We start from the raw sequence: 18,279 nt of genomic DNA on the forward strand, positions 1-18,279 counted from the left end.
AGTGACTCATATATATATATATATATATATATATATATATATATATATATATATACACACACACATATTTTTGTGTTCTTTTTCAGATTCTTTTCCCTTACAGTTAATTACAAAATATTGAGTACAGTTCCCTGTGCTGTACAGTAGGTCTCTGTTATCTTCAAAGTTACCTTTAAATGACTGAATTCACTTTGTCATTTCAAACATGTGGGAGGCAGAACATGCTTAAGTCTCAAAAAGTACGAGCTTTAAAGAAAAGGAGGGGAACAAAAACTTGTATGTAAATGTTCACAGCAGTTATTATTCATAATAGCCCAAAGGTGGAAACAACTCCACCAACTGTCCATCACTGATGAAATGATAAACAAAATGTGTCATACGCGATATAGTGGAATAGCATTCAACCATAAAAAGGAACAAAGCTCTCTTGATACATGCTACAGCATAAATGAACCTCAAAAACAACATACTAAGTGAAAGAAGTCAGCTGCAAAAGGTTAGCATTCAGGGTCCTGCCCAATAGCAGATAATGATAATAATGATGATAAGGATAACAGCAGCGGCAATAGCATTTATTGAACACTTAATATATGCCAGGCATGGTTCTAAATACGTTTTGTACATTAATTGGTTTCACGTTCACTGTAATCCTATGAGATCTGGACTATCTCTCAGATGAGAAAACTGAGGCTCAGAGAAGTTAGGTAATTTGACCAAATGCTGCCCAGTTTCTAAGTGTGTGCATCCAAGACACACAGCCAGGCCGTCTGCATCCACCCCCTGGGCCCTGCCACCAGCCCATGCAGCCCTACTTCTTGATATTAGCCCTTCTCAAACTGCACCACTGGCCTTCCTTGTGTGACCTCTTCTTTGTAATTCAACACAGCTTGTGGATTCTATCTTTTAGGCCTTCTTATTTGGCACCTCTGTGCTTTTAACATTCTCTTCATTCTGACCAATTCTCAAAGGCAGTTCCTTTTGTTTTCGTCAGCACTAGCTTCCATCGAGGCCGGCCCTTCCTTGCCATCCTAACCTCCTTGAAATTGTCCGTTCTTTCTCTTCTCATTTCCACTGAAATGAAGCAATTCTAGTTCAGGAGTGGGCAAGTTCGCAATTATGACTTGTTTGATTGAACTGAAATGAAACTCTCAATCACCACTTTATTTGTAGCAGCTTTACTGAGGTATAATTAACAGACAATAAATTGAACACCTTTAAAGAGTAAACGTTGATAAGTTTCGACATATATATATATATATACACCTGTAAAACCACCACTATAATCAAGACAATGAACATATCCTGCAGCCCCAAAAGTTTCCTCATCCATCTCTGCGATATCCTCCTCCTGTCCCTTCTGCTGTTTCACTTTCTGTCACTATAGATTAGTTTGCATTTTCAAGACTTTTATACGAATGGAATCACAATACGTATTTTTTTAAATCTGGCTCTTTCCATCCAGTATAATTATTTTGAGATTCAGCCAGTTCTTCCTCTTTATTTCTCAATAGTAGTCCATTGTACGGACATACCACAATCTGTTTATCCATTCATCTCTTGACGGACATTTGAGTTGTTTCCGGTTTGGGGCTATTACAAAGCTGCTATGAACGTTCCTGTACGAGACCTTGTATGGACATATGCTTTCATTTCTCTTGGGTAAACACCTAGGAGTGGAGTGGCTGGATCACATGGCAGGTTTATGTTTAACTTTTTAAGAAACACTGCCAAATTGTTTTCCAAAGCAATTGTACAATCACCACTTTTCTAAGCCTGAAACTTTGCTTCTTTCCATCGTCTCCAACCCATCTCAGTATTTCTTTTCCAGCTAAACCACCAAAGCCCTGGGGCAAGAGCCCCTTTATCCTCTTCTTCCACCCTGCTCCATTATCTGGTATTTGGGTCCACACTTTTTCAAAATCCAAGAACTTAGATAATAGGATGGCTCTTCATCTGATAAGTGAATGTTTATCTCGGCTTCAACCTGACTCATCCCCATCAGTCTCACCAGGAGCTTGGAGTGAGCATCATGTTTTAAAAATTTTGTAGCCACCCTTCCCTGCGGTCAGTCTATATAGTTCTTGGCAGTTCACTGTGTGTCTAGTAAACACCCAGAACTCGGTGGTTCCAAACTAATTAGCCACACCTTTTTATGACACCCAGCCATGGAGATTCAAAGCCTCCCCTGATCTTCCCAGCACCGAACCTGCTCTCTCTCCTCCTTCCCCAATTCTCCATGTGCCAATCAGTTCCAACTCCCTATAGGAGGGTTCTCCTGATGACTCCAGCACCCAGGGAGCTCTCCCTCCCCTAATTCAAAAGAAGCCTCCGTCTGAGCCATTTCTTTAGCACTCCCCAAACACAGCCTTGCACGTCATTGGGCAACTAGATTTAGTATGTATAAACCACAGTGGCAAGGCTAAGGAGGATGAAAAGAGAAACCAAGCATAAATGCCACCCTCATGCACCATAAAGTACAGATCATGGATAAGACATAGTTACAACTGAAATATTTCTAAGCAGCCTGGTAACTGCCATAAGACATTTGAGCCAAATGTCATGCGGGTTTGCCAGGCAGGAAAAGGTGAGGAACAGCACGTGGTTAAGGGTTTCTCAGCAAGATGGCAGCCAGGAGCAGTCACGTTAGAATGAAGCCCCATGTCTTGGGCAGGTTAGATGTACTATGATATTCAGGACCATCTCTGACTTGCTTTTGTACAGTGTGCTTAACCTAACTCACCACAAAGACCCCTCCCTTCTCTCCATTTCCTGGGCTGCAGTAATGTGTTCGCTGCACATTTACTGAGTGCCACTGTGTGTCAAACAGCAAGATGGTGAACATCACTGACCCTGAGGATCTTCCTGTCCAGAGGAGGATAAGAATAAGGCAATAGCCCTTTATAATCCAGTGTGGTTGGTGCCCTGATGAAGCACACTGGGGACCACAACAGATGCACAAAGGGGGCTGTCAGGGGGTCGGGGAGGCAGCACAGGGGCTGAAATGAGGCCATGAGCCAAGCTCTCTCCCCTCTCCTCCAGGCCCTCCTTGTGGGTCATCTAGGGCAGCTCCATGCATAGTGTTGCTGCTTGGTCCCGAACCTTGAACCAATGGTCCAAAGCCCCCGGAAGCCGCCGACAATCAGGTCCCTGTCCAGAAGGTCCCTCCCCTCCCGGCAGCCTCATGATTCCATCCTCAGCCCAGCTTGAAGTTGGCAGCCCCTCTTAGCACCAGGCTGTGGCCCATATGGTAGTACAGCGGATGCTGCGTGATGCAGAACAGCTCTGCTTTCCAATCCACGTCAGCCCCAGCCACGGGTACACTGTGGCATTTAAACTGCAGCGAGGGACCTTTGATTTTGATGCGGAAGTTAAATTAGAAGCCTGTAACACGTTTGAAACACCTACGTGAAGGATGAGCATGGAAGCAGGGATGCAAGGGGGCCAGCCACAGCACATCAATATTTATTCATCATACCTCTGGCAAGAAACCAGGCCACCCAAGGGGACTAGGTGTGTGTGCGAGCTCCCAGAGCCTGCAGCTCCAAGGAATTCTTCCCCCCGCAAAGCATGGATGGAGGGTGGATTATTAACAGAGGGAGAAAGGAAAGCCTGTGGAGAATAAAACACACATCCCAGACACTCGAGAACACCCACAGCCAAGCGGCCTCGGGGCGAAAGACTCTGTTGCCGACCCCGGGCAACTTAGCTGCTTTATAAACATCTTCTAACAGATACATATTCCCACATGAAAGCAATTCACGGAGCTGGAAGTCACACGCCTGGCCTCCTTGCCTCTGAAGATCAAAGAAAAGAGAAGAAAGTTAAAGCGCATCTGTTTCTAAGACAGAGACGTCTCTAAGCCCCTGCAAGAGAACTGCGCTCTTCTCACAAAGCCTAACTCAAAACCCGCTTTCCCCACTTTAGACACACTTCATCAGCCGTCGGCAACTAGGAGCAACTATCTATCCCCAACTCCCTGCAGATCCCCTGACCCTCCAAAATAGCAAGTTCGAAGGGAAAGGTACTTAACAGTCAAAGGCAATGTGGACATAGACCTTTTTTGCATCCTGATTCAACTGGAAGTTTTTGAACAACTGGGGAAAATCTGAATATGGTTTGAACATTAGATGATACTGAGGACTTACTATTGGGTCTGTGAGTTGTGATAATGGTCTTGTGGTTGTGCAAGAAATGTCTTTATTTTTTAGAGATGCAGTTGGAAATATTTGAGAGGGGAATGTGATGATGTCTGGGATTAGCTTTAGAATACTTCCACAAAAAAAGATGAAGCAAAAATGTTAAAAATCTAGATGATGGGTATATGGGAGTTCATTGTTCTACTCTCCTGACTCCTAAAGGGCAGATGTTTTAACAAGAAAGTTTTTTTTTAAAAAAAAAAAGCTTCAGGCAGGGAAGAATGCTACGGGCACACCAGCCAGCGTGACCACCTGACCTCAAGGGAAGAGTCAAAAAAATGTCAGATGCAAACCAGCAACTCAAATAGCCTGCGCCAACATCCAGAGGGTCTAGCACATTCCAAATGACAGCCGACCACAATAATGAATAATCAACATTATGACTATCGATATCAAGAAGATATTCGATTATTTTTTTCAGTATACTATGGATACAAGTGAAGGATGTTTACCTAAAAACATGGACAGAAATATTTTCGTTTCAACTTAGTACTTAAAGAAATGTAAAGTTTCAATTCCCTGGTACAGTTGGTTGCCAAGGTGTGGTCCCAGGAGTAGCGGCTTCAGCAACACCTGGAAACTTGTTAGAAATGCAGATTACCAGGCTCCACTCCAGACCTCCTGAATCAAAAATTCCAGGATGGGGTCCAGGTGCTTTAACAAGTCTTTGGGTGATTCTGATGCTCTTTAACCTGGGGCGCTAGGTGGGCCAGACATTGCTCTGAGCCTGTTGTTTACACAGCAGTGGTGTAAACACACACACTCCTGCTCAGACAAACCCCGCTCTGCAGCCACCGCCAGGGCCAGAAAGCTGGTAGTGGAAGAGAAACAAAAAGACACAGCCGCCATTAAATGCCTGTGCCCTGGGAAGCCCCATACACCCTGGGGACCCTCCCCCTAAGTCCACGCTCCAGGAAGCCCCAGAAACAGCAGGCGCCCCGTCTGCAGTTCAAAGGGCGCACACTCTATTAAAATGGATTGTAAATGGCTTACATAACCCACTAAATCCCAACCGCTGGGCAAACCCCACTGACAGCGTAGGGGCCAGCTGGAGGCTTCTGCAGGCACAGAGAAGTGGGGAGAGGTACCTGGGTCAGGGTGACCCGACTGGATGGAAGATAACACGCCTGCAGGTGTGGAGATGAGGAAGCAAGCAGGGAAGGACACACACCAAAGCAAGTCCCCGCTTCAGTGTTTAATTCATAAAATCACAGAATGTTCTAGCTGAAAAACAGAGATCGCTGAGGCCAGCTCCCCGATTTATAGGTGAGGAAACTGAGGCTCAGAGAGGCAAAAGGTGATCGTCCTAATGTCTTACAACCAGTGAGTGCACAGAGGAAAGAGAATCCAGCTTCCCTGAGTCCCAGTGCTGATTTGTTCTATTAAACATGGGGGAGGGGGCATCTCAAAGGGTATGGGGAGGGGGAAGGTGAGGAGAGACCCTAAAGTCAAACTGCTTGTGTGTCAAACTTAGCTCCTCTACTTATAAGCCTTGTGACCTTAAATAAGTTAACTTCTTTGTGCCTCGGGAGGTTCCTAGTCTATAAAATGGGGATAATAATAACACCTGCCTCACAGGGGGAACACATGAGTTAAATCAGATGGATAGTCAGCAAAGGGCTTAGCATATAGCAAGCAGTCATTAATTATGTTATTTATTACATACAATATTAACTTGTTTTAAGGTCAGTAGTGGTAGCACTAGAAGTGAGATTACAGGTAATTTTTTTCTTTTTTGTATTTTCAAAAACCTGTAAGGTACACACATGTTGCTTCGTTAATTTTTGTTTAAGTTAATTAAATTCATCAGGTATGTATTAATCCTATTCTATCTGCGCAACCTGGTGCTGACTGCCATGGAAGATCAGAGAATAGAAGAAGCCAAAGGCCCTCCTGACTCACATCTGATTAGAGAAACAAGAGGAACTGTTTGGGAACTAAATCAGTACGTGATGTCAAGTGAAGATTTCACATATATATATATATATATACACATACACATATATATACATATACACACACACACACACACACACATATATATATATGCATACAGTTGTCCCTCTGTGTCTGCAGGGGACTGTTTCCAGGACCCCAGCGGGTATCAAAGCCACAGATGCTCAAGTCCCTTATATAAAATGGCCTAGTATAGTCGGCCCTCCGTATTGGCAGATTTCGCGTGGGTAGATGCAACCAATTGCTGATTGTAAACATAGTAGCTGAATACGCAGATGTGGAACGCGCGGATACAAAGAGCTGAATGTATTCATGTATGAGTGTGGATACACACACATACACACACACATACACACACACACGGAGTCGTGATGAAGGGAGAATGAAGGGCAGTGATAAGAAGCCAGGAGTCTCCAGGAAGGAAGTATTCCACGCAGGGAAGAGAGTAAACAAAAGCACAGAGGGGCAGGCCTCCTTCCTGGAGGAATCTCCAGAAACAGCACCTGAAAGTAGTTCGGGGTCAGAATGATGAAGGGGTTTGCTAAAGGTCACACTGTTCATCTGTGGCACTGTTGGCCCCTCTTCAGCAAGGTGGCGTTGATCAGTGTCAGACTAATTAGCCGTTCACCTACCACAAACCTGGAGAAATGCTGGAACACAAAATGGGTACATTCTGAAGTGTGGAAGGAAGGAGGGAAAGGCCTCAATCAGGAAAAGGGGGCCTGGCTATGGCGGCCCTGTGAGAGGGTCGCCGGGAACCCAGTGTCCACATGGGAACACTGGGGGCCAGGGTATAGTTTGGGAGCCTGAAAGGTCAAAATGGACAAACTCAGCCTGTCTCCACAACTGGCTATGACTTCACTGACAACCGATTTCTTCCCCTAAAGAAAACAGGGGTTGGGAAGAACCACGGAGATCTCTCATTTTAATTCAATTTAATACATGATTATGGAAACTCTAGATGCAAGCTTCCATCTAGGCACCCACGGGGATATAAACATAAGATATGGCCTTATTCTCAAGGAATGTGCAGTCTAGCTGGGAAAGCAGGTGTGTACAAACAGTCCTCATAGAATGATGTAATGATATGAGATGAAGATAATTAACACATCCTGAACAATTACCAGATGTCTCCCACACACGTGTGCTTTTTATCTCAATTAACATTATTATGTACCACATGTCATCTTGGTCATGTACTGAGATTATGTCAAATGATTTCAGAACAACCCTATGATGTCCATACAATTATGATGGATGAAAGAACTGAGGGGAAGAAAGGAGCATAGCCAGGTGATGATGAGTGGAAGGGCATTCCCAGCAGAGCGAAGAGTAGGAACAAAGGCACAGAGGCTGGAAAGCCCAGGGGGCCCTTGTGAACCGAGGGTGGTCCAGCATGGTGGCAGGGAAAGGGTTCATGGGGAAGAGGATGGGAAGAAGAACCAGAAAGGAAAGAAGCGAGATGCAGAGGATCTTAAACACAAAGCTAAGGAATCTGAACTCTCCAGGTAGTAGAGTCTTGGAAGTTTCCTGAAACGAAGAGTGAGTGACCAGCATGGCTCTGGTGACAACGTTCAGGATGGGTCTGCAGGCAGACAGGCCACTGAGGGGCCTCCATTATTATCCCAGTGTATGATGTCAGGCCTGGTCTAACTCATGCCACCAACCAAGCACGTGATCCTAACACGTGTGAAGCCATTCCCATATGCAAGCGTCCTTCTACATACTTTCATGTATTTCCTCATTCAATCCTCAGAAGAGCCCCATGATGCAGATATTATTACATCTTCATCTTATAGGGAAAGAAAACTGGGGCAAAGAAGTGTTAACTAGCTTGCCTAAGGTCAAGAACAAGGAGCTTTACATCATTTCACTTAATCCTCCAACGACCTTGATCAGCTCAAAGTCATATAACTTGCCCAGTTCGATCACTCTGATCCTGAAGCTGTACCCACCTTGGAACACAGCTCCCCACTAGAGCAGTGGGGCTGCAACTGTTGGTATGGAAAGGAGGAACCATGAGTGATAAAGTTGACAGGACACACACAAGGCCGCATACTATAGGTTTCCATTGATATGAATATCTAGAATCAGCAAATCTATAGAGATACAAAGCAGATTAATGTTTGCCAGGAGCTGGAAGAGGGAGGAATAGGGAGTGACGGCCTAATAGGTACAGGGCTTCCTTTTCGGGGTGATGAAAATACTTTGGAACTAGATAGTGGTGATGGTTGCACAAAACTGTGAATTTACCAAATGTCATTAATGATATATTGTATATAGTATGTATTTTACCACAGTTTAAAAAAAAAAAAAACCCTAACAGGAAAGAAAAACCCTTGGGGTATAAGGACAAGGGAATTGTTGAAGTTGGTATATTATTCACTACTTAAGAGCCAAGAGAAATCAGCCATGCTGAAAGAACTCAGGCTGCAGACAAGTAAGTTTTCCTTTAATACAGAGTAGATGTTCTCCCCCCAGAATTCCTCATTCTTGTACATGGTTTTTGACCCCTACAAATATCTCTGGAAGAATACTAAGCGTGGACAAAGGTAAGAGGTATTTCTATCGTCTTCCTTTTTTCAACTGATGTCCTATCTTCTGGTAGCACGTGTGATGGAGAGGTGGTTTCGTGCAGCATTGGAAAGCAAAGGCTTGAGAAATGAAGCAGAATCACGTTCAAGCCTGGGTTCCATCATCTACCACTTGTGAGACTCGGGAGAATTCACTCTGCCTCACTAATAATAGTACCTGTACTTCATAGGATTTTTATAAAAAATAAGTGAGATTGCATTCATAAAGTAGCTAAGCACTCATAATGTGGGTTATAATTTTATAAGTGCTAAAATATGCAATTCACATCTTATGAATGCCGTTCCATATCTGGAACGGTGGAATCCCTCTTGGAGGCTGGTGAAACCCTCTCTGTAATGACTTCCCTTAGTTTTTGTCTGATGTTCATCTAAGTGGTTGGTCTATGTCCTGTAGCAGAACTGCATCGCATAGGCTTTGAGCCACATGCCAGCGACACTCCGGGGTAGACATTCAATCCCAACGAAACACGAAGCCCAGGGAGCTAGAAAAATGCATAATCCAAAGACGACATCTCTTAGCTTTGGACTACACTGTGTCATTTGTTTGTAGCATATTTCCTTCCTGAATATATTTTGTTCAGCCTGACATTGAACAGGTTGGCTTTTCTGAGCACACACCCGCCGTGGGTCAGGGAAGATGATTCAGGAGCACATTAAAATCCTGTTCCCTCCCTGTTTTGGCGCCCTGACAGTCTGCACTACACCGTTTACTCGGCTTTCAAAGGCACATCTCTCTTTGCTCTAGAGTTGCAGTTGCCGCCCAGTCCAGCCCCTGGGGTGTCTAATCCTTCAGGGCGGGACTGTCTTCCCATCCCCCTATCCCAACACAAAGCGTCCTCTGCCCAGCGCTAACTTCCTGTTGAATCCAATTGATTAATGCATGTGAACAGCTCTGAGAAGTCCTAAGCTAGAAACAGGACAGTGGAGATAACAGATTGGAAAAGCCAGAGTATCTGCCCTCCCAGTGAAGACTGGGTAAAGGAACCCCAGGTATCTGAGTCAGGCGGAGATCCGAATGCAGGGAGGGATCACATTTTGCAGAGTCAGGGGTGCTGGCGGTGGCTCGCTTGCCAGGCACAGGGGTTTCTTTAATGAAATCCAGAGAACGAGAGTGATGAGCAACACATGTGTGAAGCTGGCTTGCACGCTCTCACACGCAGCCCGAAGGCCCAGGAGGTGAGGGGAGGCAGGCAGGCATGGCTTCACCTCCCGGTTATGCCATTGACTAGGCTGGAGGACCTTGAGTAAATTATTTGACCTCTCTGAGCCTCAGTCTCTTCATCTGTAAAATGAACGTGATCTTGCATACCCGACAGGATTGTTGTGAGTTTTCTCTGAGGGCGGGTATAGAAAATGCCTGGCGTGTGTCCACAGGTCAGAAAAGTTCTTTCAAATTACCTGCCAGCTGGCATTTCAGGACCTTCAAATGCAGACTCCTATAATACTGTGTGAAGGGTGAGCAATGAGTTCCCAGTCAAAATTACCCAGTTGTTGCAAACCATATATCGGATAAGGGGTTAATGTGCAGAATATATAAAGAACTCTTCTTACAACTCAACAACCAAAAAAAGAAACCACCTGATTAAAAAATGGGTAAAGTACGGGAACAGATATTTCTCCAAAGAAGATAGGCAAATGGTCAATAAACACATGAAAAGGTACTCGATATCTCTAATCTTAGGAAAATGTAAATGGTGGCTACTGTCAAAACAAAGTATTAGCAAAGTATTAGCAAGGATGTGGAGAAATTGGAGCCCTTGTGCACTGCTGATAGGAATGTAAAAGGGTGCAGCCACTATGGAAAACAGTACGGTGGCTCCTCAGAAAGTTAAACATATGATCCAGCGATTCGGCTTCTGGGTATATACACAGAAGAACTGAAAGCAGGGTCTCTAAGAGATATTTGTACACCCATGTTCACAGCAGCATTATTCACAAGAGCCAAAAGGTGGAAGCAACCCAAGTATCCTTTGATAAATGAATGGATAAACTCAATGGTGTGTGTGTATATATATATATATATATATATATATATAATGAAGTATTATTCAGCCTTAAAAAGGAAAGGAAATTCTGATACATGCTACAACACGGATGAACCTTGAGGACATTATGCTAAGTGAAATAAGCCAGCCACAAAAAGACAATTATTGTATGATTCCACTTATATGAGATACTTAAAGTAGTCAAAAATCATGAAGGTGGAAAGTATAGTGGTGGTTGTCGGGGTCTGGGGACAGGGGAGAATGGGGAGTTGTTGTTTAACAGGTACAGAGTTTCAGTTTTACAATGAAAAGAATAATAAAGATGGAGGTTGGTGGCGACTGCACAACAATGTGAATGTACTTAATACCACTGAACATTACACTTAAAAATGGTTAAGATGGTAAATTTTATGTGTATTTTACCACATTTAAAAAAAATTTGCCAAAAATAAAAGTGCATAGTTGTTTCATGCTATGTACTATAGGGATGAAAGAGAATGAGAAACAAATTGTCCTGGCCTCAAGGGTTACAATCTCTGAGGAAAGAAGATAAACACATGCAGAATGAGGCAGGGTACCATCTAATGTGGGTCAGTCCTGGAGAAATCAGAGAAGCAAGTAATCAGCGCAGCTGCAGAGTCAGGGGGACTCAGGTGGTGGGAACTAAAGCCTTGAAAGGTAGGAAGAGTCTAGAAGGGCTTGGGAGATAGAGGAGGGCATTCCAGGCCTGGGATTGGGAGAGGAACAATGTGAAAATCTGTCACCTTGGAGAGAAGAAGTCTGTTGAGAAATCATTTGGGTAGACAGGTTTTGATAGAGATGTGTAAAGCAGTCTTGAAGAAAAGCTGGGTTAAATGTCCACGTGATGCTGCAGGAAAAAGGGGGGCACTGAATGCTCTGGGGAAGGTGTATAGTATAATGTCTTGCATTTACCCAGCACCACTCTCTCATTATGTCCTTGTACTTCCACTACAGATAGTAATATTATCCACATTTTAGTGGGATAGAAACTGGGGTAGGGAGGTGAGCGACTCCTCTGGTGACACACATTTCATTAGCTGCAGAGTTTGGAATGGAGCCCTCCATTCCTGACTCCAAGCACAAAGGCATGAACTCTTCATTTTCTTGTTCTTTGTTCTATAAATATTTATTGAGCACTGACTACGTGCCAGGCACTCCCTCTTCTTGGACAGCTGAAGTGTGAGAAGACTATTAGATACCCAGGCAGGTGGATACATGAGTCTTAGAGGGGAGGTTTGGACAGACGTAAAAATTTAAGAACCATCAGTATATAAGATGTATTTGAAGCCATGGAACTGGATATAGATGATAGTCTTTCCTACAAATACAAATAAATGCTTGAAAGAAAGAAAGAGTGGAAAAAGAGAAATTCTCAGAAATGAGAGACAGGCATACTTAGGATTGCTGCCTAATTTCCTTCGGTTCCACTGCCTGGTTTCTCTTAACTATCACACGTGGGCACACAATAATTGACATAATTTACAAAAGAGAAAAAACATCATAGTACAGTAAAAGTCCACAGGTTTGTGGCTTGATGTATAATGACCTCTTAGACCATCCCAGTGACTCAGGGCTAGAGAGAGTTGAAACAAGGTGGAATTAGCCCAGTGACTCAGGGCTAGAGAGAGTTGAAACAAGGTGGAAAAAAAAATTAGATGCTGACCCAAACAAAACAAAATACAGAAACTGAAACTCTGACTCTCAGAAAGAACGCCGATATTGTTCTGGTTCCCCCATCTCACCACTGTTCAGATATTGGGGATGCTCTGGTCCACATCCATGATCTCCCTGGGAGACAAACTAATCAGGCTGGTCAGAGCCAACTCTCCAGCCCCCAGGCATCCCATTAACCACCAGAAACAAACTGACTGGGATTAGAAGTGAGATTAAAATTTTCTTAATGCCATACCCACTTCTGTTTGGGGGAGGTTATCTATACAGACCCTAAGCACAGAAAAGGAAAACCAAGTCTTTCAGTTTAAATGAGAAAACTTCCTCAAATTACAGCAAGATCCGGAGGTCAGATACCTTCAGGGCAGAGTGAGTGATGTGGATAGGGCATGAGAAAGAAAAGCTGTTTAAAACAGGGATGAGAGGGCTTCCCTGGTGGCGCAGTGGTTGAGAGTCCGCCTGCCGATGCAGGGGACACGGGTTCGTGCCCCGGTCCGGGAAGATCCCACATGCCGCGGAGCGGCTGCGCCCGTGAGCCATGGCCGCTGGGCCTGCGCGTCGGAGCCTGTGCTCTGCAACGGGAGAGGCCACAACTGTGAGAGGCCCGCGTACCGCCAAAAAAAAAAAAAAAAACCAGGGATGAGAAAGGTAAACACACCAGAGCAGATGGAGAAAGGAAGCCTCGAAGGCTGTGATTCTAGGCACAAGTTCTGAGGCCACTGCAGGGAGAGGGGCAGCAGGCCTGTCAGAGCACAGTGAGACAAAGGGCATCTGGGTATCAGGGTTCCCCCGTCCCAGACTCACCACTTCCACCACCATCTGTCTCCATCGCCTCGGGAAGGGGCAGATTACGCAGAATGGAGTGGTCTCTAGAACCCCCAAGAACAAACAAGGACAATTATAAGAAGTGGTTGATCTCAGAGTCCCCAGAAAGTGGCCATCCTTCCCTGCAAACCTCCCCTCTTTGCACCAACTACACTACACCCCACAGCAATATCTAAAATTCCACTGGGGCAATTCATTCCTTTTGGTTCAACCAGAAAGCACATCAGAATCACCTGGAGAACTTTGAAAAATACAGTTTCTAGGGCACCACATGAGACTCACAAATCATATTGTCTCTTTTTTCTCATATCAAACAACACAGTTGGTATCTCTATTCCCATTTTACAGATGAGGAAACTAAGCTCAGAAACATTAAGCAAGTAACTCAACGTTACCCAGCTTGTGATGGTTGGGATTTGAACCCAGGGCTATCTGCCTCTTTCCCATACATTATTTATTAGATGCACTATCTGAAAAAACAACCGCCAAATCCACAATCAACTTAGCTCTCAGGAGTCAAGCTCCTTCCTGTACATTCAGGTCTCCGCACCCTTCACCAGGGCCCAGCGATGAGGTCATTCTGGCACTCAGGCTGTCTCTGGCCAGGCCAGCTTCCTATTTTGATGGCCCAGAAGCTGAGAGAACATCTGTAGGGACCAGGGCCGGAATCAAGCTCTCTGCAGAGTCTGCTAATGTGGGTGTGTTGGCTCAAACTATTTGGACTAAACAGAATCTAAGACCTCATGCTTGGGGCAAGGTTTTGAAAAGAAGCAGTGGGGGAGTGGGAGGGGGGTTACCCACGCCCACAATACGGATGTGAAGAATAAGTAAATGTACACAGATGTAGCCAGGCAGGGCAGGATCTGAAAGATAAACCAGAATTGGCTCAGTAGGAAGGGATGAGCTAACTTCCGACGTCAGCTTCTCCTGGTTGCTTTCTCCGAAGCAACTTCAAAGGCAGAAAAGCATCAGTCTAGTCTGGAAGGCTCCTGGACCCATCTGTGAGGGGTAGGAAATAGCAGGAGAGGAGAAAGACTTCCATCAAGATGCCCTTGGCCGACTCTTTATCCCCGATTCTTAGAATTTTTAGTGTTAATAAAGAGAAAAGAAACCAAGGCTATTCAGGCTGTTGAACTACGCCCCCTCTCCTGGATATGTTCTAAGCCTGCCTCTCTGAGACCAGGACAGCCTTGGCTATGTCCCCAGGCATGAGCTGTCAGCCTCCTCCCTCCAGACCTCAGCCGGCTCCTGAGTCTATACCTCCTTCAAGGAGGTAGATCCAGAGGCTCACCCAAGTCTATCGCTGCTAATAGCTCCAATATGTGTCTTAAGGCACCTGTTTCCATCCCTGAGAGGAAGCAGGGAGCACCCGGAAGCAGGAACACACGAGTCCTCTGCACTCTAACCACAGGTTGTCTTCCCAACATCACTACAGCACAGCGCACCCGCCGGTGCTGTCCGAGGCGGAGCAGGTAACTAGCATTTCGGGGGATTAACTGGGAGACCCTTGCATCTCATGACGTCGAGGATGGTGCCAGAGGCGCAGAGCCCTGCTGCACTCTCTGCCGCAGTGGCAGTGGTGCTGACAGCCTTCCCGGCTAATCCAGCACAGGCTGTATTAGCTTCGAGCTCCCTCCTGAACTTGCCTTTCGAGACCACAGCCCACAGCCTGTCAGCAACGCAGTCCAGCCCAGGCAGGAGCCCAAAACATGCACACGCCCATCTGCTGGGCTGGGCTGGCAAGATCTCTGACGTGATTGGTGGACCCTGGCTGGGGATCCACCATGTCAGAGCAGGAGAGCAGGCCTCATTCTACCAGGGCAGTGCTGGCTTCCCCCAGAGGAGCCCCTGGTCTCTCTCTGCCAAAGCCAGGCCGCATTCTTCTGGCACTACCCGCCCCAGGAAGACCCTGATGTTCGTTCCCAGTGGGCTCAAGCCCCTTGTCTCACTCCCTATAACTGATTGAGTATTTTCGTGTAACTTAACTGGAAAGTGTCAGACCCATTTAGCTAAAGGCAAGCTATAAACAACCGCCAGGAAATGTTTCTTAGGAGCTTTCTTACAACTAGAGTCTAGGCTTCAACCTTGTTTCCAGGGTATGTATTTCAATCTGATTTCCAACTCATCAAAAAAAATCCTTTAGGCACGGTACTGGAATTCCCAAGGCAGGAGTGTTGGCATGTATCATTCAGAGTGGCTGGCATGTAGCTATACACAAAGAGGAGTTAGGAAACAAGGGTGAAAAGGCAGACCTTTCCATTAGTATGTTTACCTGGGTCATGACCATACTAGTTAATTAACTACTGCTTTACGTAGCAGGGTATAGATCTGGGTGTGTGGTAGGGTGAGTTCACCCGTATTGTTCTTTGAAATTATTTGGTTCTTCTTGCCCTTTATGCTTCTATGTCAATTTTAAAATCAGGTTGTCCAATGTTGTAAAAAATGCTAGTTTAGATTTTGATTATAAAATTGAATTATTGACCTTATCAGATTCATTTGGGGAGAATTTCTATTATGTTTTCCCATTCAAAAGCACGGTACGTCTCTCCATTTATATAGCTCTTACATCGTTCAATAAAGTTGTATAATTTTTTCCATAAGAGTCTTTCACACCTAAAAAAAATATAAATATATATATGTATATATATGTGTGTGTGTGTGTATATATATATATATATATATATCCCTTAGATGCTGAACACATAAAGGTCTACTCTGAGCACCGCTCTTACCTGCAGCTTAGTACAAACCTGCCTCCATAATCAGTGACTCCTTAACAGGCAGAGATAGAAGGGATCGCACCTGGGATTGCTGAGACAAGCTTCCTAACGCCTCAATTCCACCACTAGAGCTTTCTCTATTTTAGTTTGTAATCGCAGGCAACTTTTTTTTTTTTTTGGCAAGAGCATTATTTCAGAAAAAATTAAAATGTTTGCAGCTTATATATATTTTTAATGAGATGCTTTAAATCAGAAAATGTGATAGATTTCTACAGCTGAAAGTATTTCTAATTTTCCCGTCAGTAGAGACTTCCACGGAACAGAAGGCTACTAAACCTTCAGAAACCATCTGTCATTTGTATATTCTATAGTATCACCTGGTAACGCCTCACCTTTGAACAACTGTGGTCTGAGATGAGACCGAGTTGCGATGAGGCAGGAGAAATCAGAACATTTGGGGGTGCAGAAGGGAATAATCAGATGGGGATGTTAAAGTGAAATGCCCCCACTGTAATGAGATGAGCTAAGAGAGAGAGAGCGGGGAGGAGTTTGGGAGAAGAGGGAAGACACAGACTGGCATGAGACGGTCCCCTGGGGACACTCCTGGAGCCAAGGACAGGGAAGCTGTGTGGGGAGGACTCGCAATGGGGAAGGGGAGGAGGCATCTAAGTGGATCATAGAGAACAACAGAGTGGCCAGGGTGGCAGAGCAGCGGGGAGGGGGATGAGAGGGGTAGATGCTAAACACTGTGAATGGTCTTACTTTCCCCCTCTCCTGCCAACTGATCAGCCTCTGTCACCCATGCTGTGCCCTAAGCCCTCTACACCAATCCCAGATCCCCCTCATTCCCTAGAAAGCCTCCACCCCTGACTCAGCCCAAGGGAGGGGAGCTGGGACACAGCCTCCCTGTTCCAGTCTGATGGCGGCGGCAGCAGAAGAGCCACTGATTCACTCAGCTCGGGGAGGGCTCGTTCCCTTCCCAGGGAATGCGAGTTATTCTTCTTCTTTCTTTTTGTTTTTTAATGTATTTATTTTTGGCTGCGTTGGGTCTTCATTGCTGCGTGCGGGCTTTCTCTAGTGGCGGCGAGCGGGGGCTACTCTTCCTTGTGGTGCACAGACTTCTCATTGCGGTGGCTTCTCTGGTTGCAGAGCACAGGCTCTAGGCACGCGGGCTTCAGTAGTTGTGGCTTGCGGCCTCTAGGCACGTGGGCTTCAGTAGTTGTGGCACGCGGGCTTCAGTAGTTGTGGCTCACAGGCTCTAGAGCGCAGGCTCAGTAGTTGCGGCACATGGGCTTAGTTGCTCCGGCATGTGGGATCTTTCCGGACCAGGGCTCAACCCGCCGTGTCCCCGGCATTGGGAGGCGGATTCTTAACCACGGCACCAGCAGGGAAGTCCATGAGTAACTATTCTTGAATGACTCAAATACTTTGTGGTTTTTCATTCTTGCTATTAGATTGTGGTGGTATCTCAAAGCTACTTAGTCCATCACAATCTAAAGTTTTGATGCTCATTAAGACGCAAATCTCATGGTCACTCAGGCTTGAACAGGATCTAAGATCAGGGGTTTTTGTTGTTGTTGTTGTTTTTATTAAGGTATCATTTACATGCTGTAAAATTCACCTGTTTTTGTGTATGGTTCTGTGAATTTCGACAAATATATACAGTCTTGTAAACACCACCACAATCAAGATATAAAACAGTCTATTACCTCAAAAATCTTCCCCTGTGTCCCTTTGTAGTCAATCCCCTACCCCTACCCCTACCCCACTCCTGGCATCTGTTTTCCAAACCTGAAGTTGCGCCCTTTTCCAGAATGTCATATACACGGGATCATATAATATGTAGCATTCCGAGTCTGGTTTCTTTCATTTAGCATAATACTTTTGAGCGCAATATCAGGTTTTTAAAGAGGATAGGAAGAAAAAGAACTAGAAGGAACTGGGCATTAGCTGAGTCTTCAAATAGGCCCCGAAAGGTCCAGGCAAAGGAAAGTAGGAACCCCCAAAATACAATCTGCCGCCTTTGCAGCTAAGGGCTGCCCCTAAATAAAAAGGGCTCACACACAGACGTAGAAAGACACTGGCTGCCTTGGAACAACTTAGGCTAACATGAACTGTGGTCAGAAGACACATACTTCAATTCGCTTTGTGATCTTGGGTAAGTCACTTAGCCTTTCTGAGAGTCACAATTTCCTTCTGTGTCCAATGAGGCCCAGACCCAGCCAATCAGAGCACCACATCTCCTTGGCCACAGTGATGAACTCAGGGACAGACCCTCCCAGTGACTTCTGCTGAAGCTATGAAGAAAGAT

At 45.2% G+C, this 18,279-nt stretch overlaps 1 protein-coding gene across 1 annotated transcript in view; it reads right to left on the minus strand.

The window, feature by feature from the left end:
* PRKCE (protein kinase C epsilon) overlaps positions 1-18,279 on the minus strand; it is a 506,967-nt gene that overhangs the window by 406,324 nt on the left and 82,364 nt on the right. The window lies entirely within an intron of this gene.

The sequence above is a fragment of the Delphinus delphis genome, chromosome 12, assembly GCF_949987515.2.
Source record: "Delphinus delphis chromosome 12, mDelDel1.2, whole genome shotgun sequence".
NCBI lineage: Eukaryota > Metazoa > Chordata > Mammalia > Artiodactyla > Delphinidae > Delphinus > Delphinus delphis.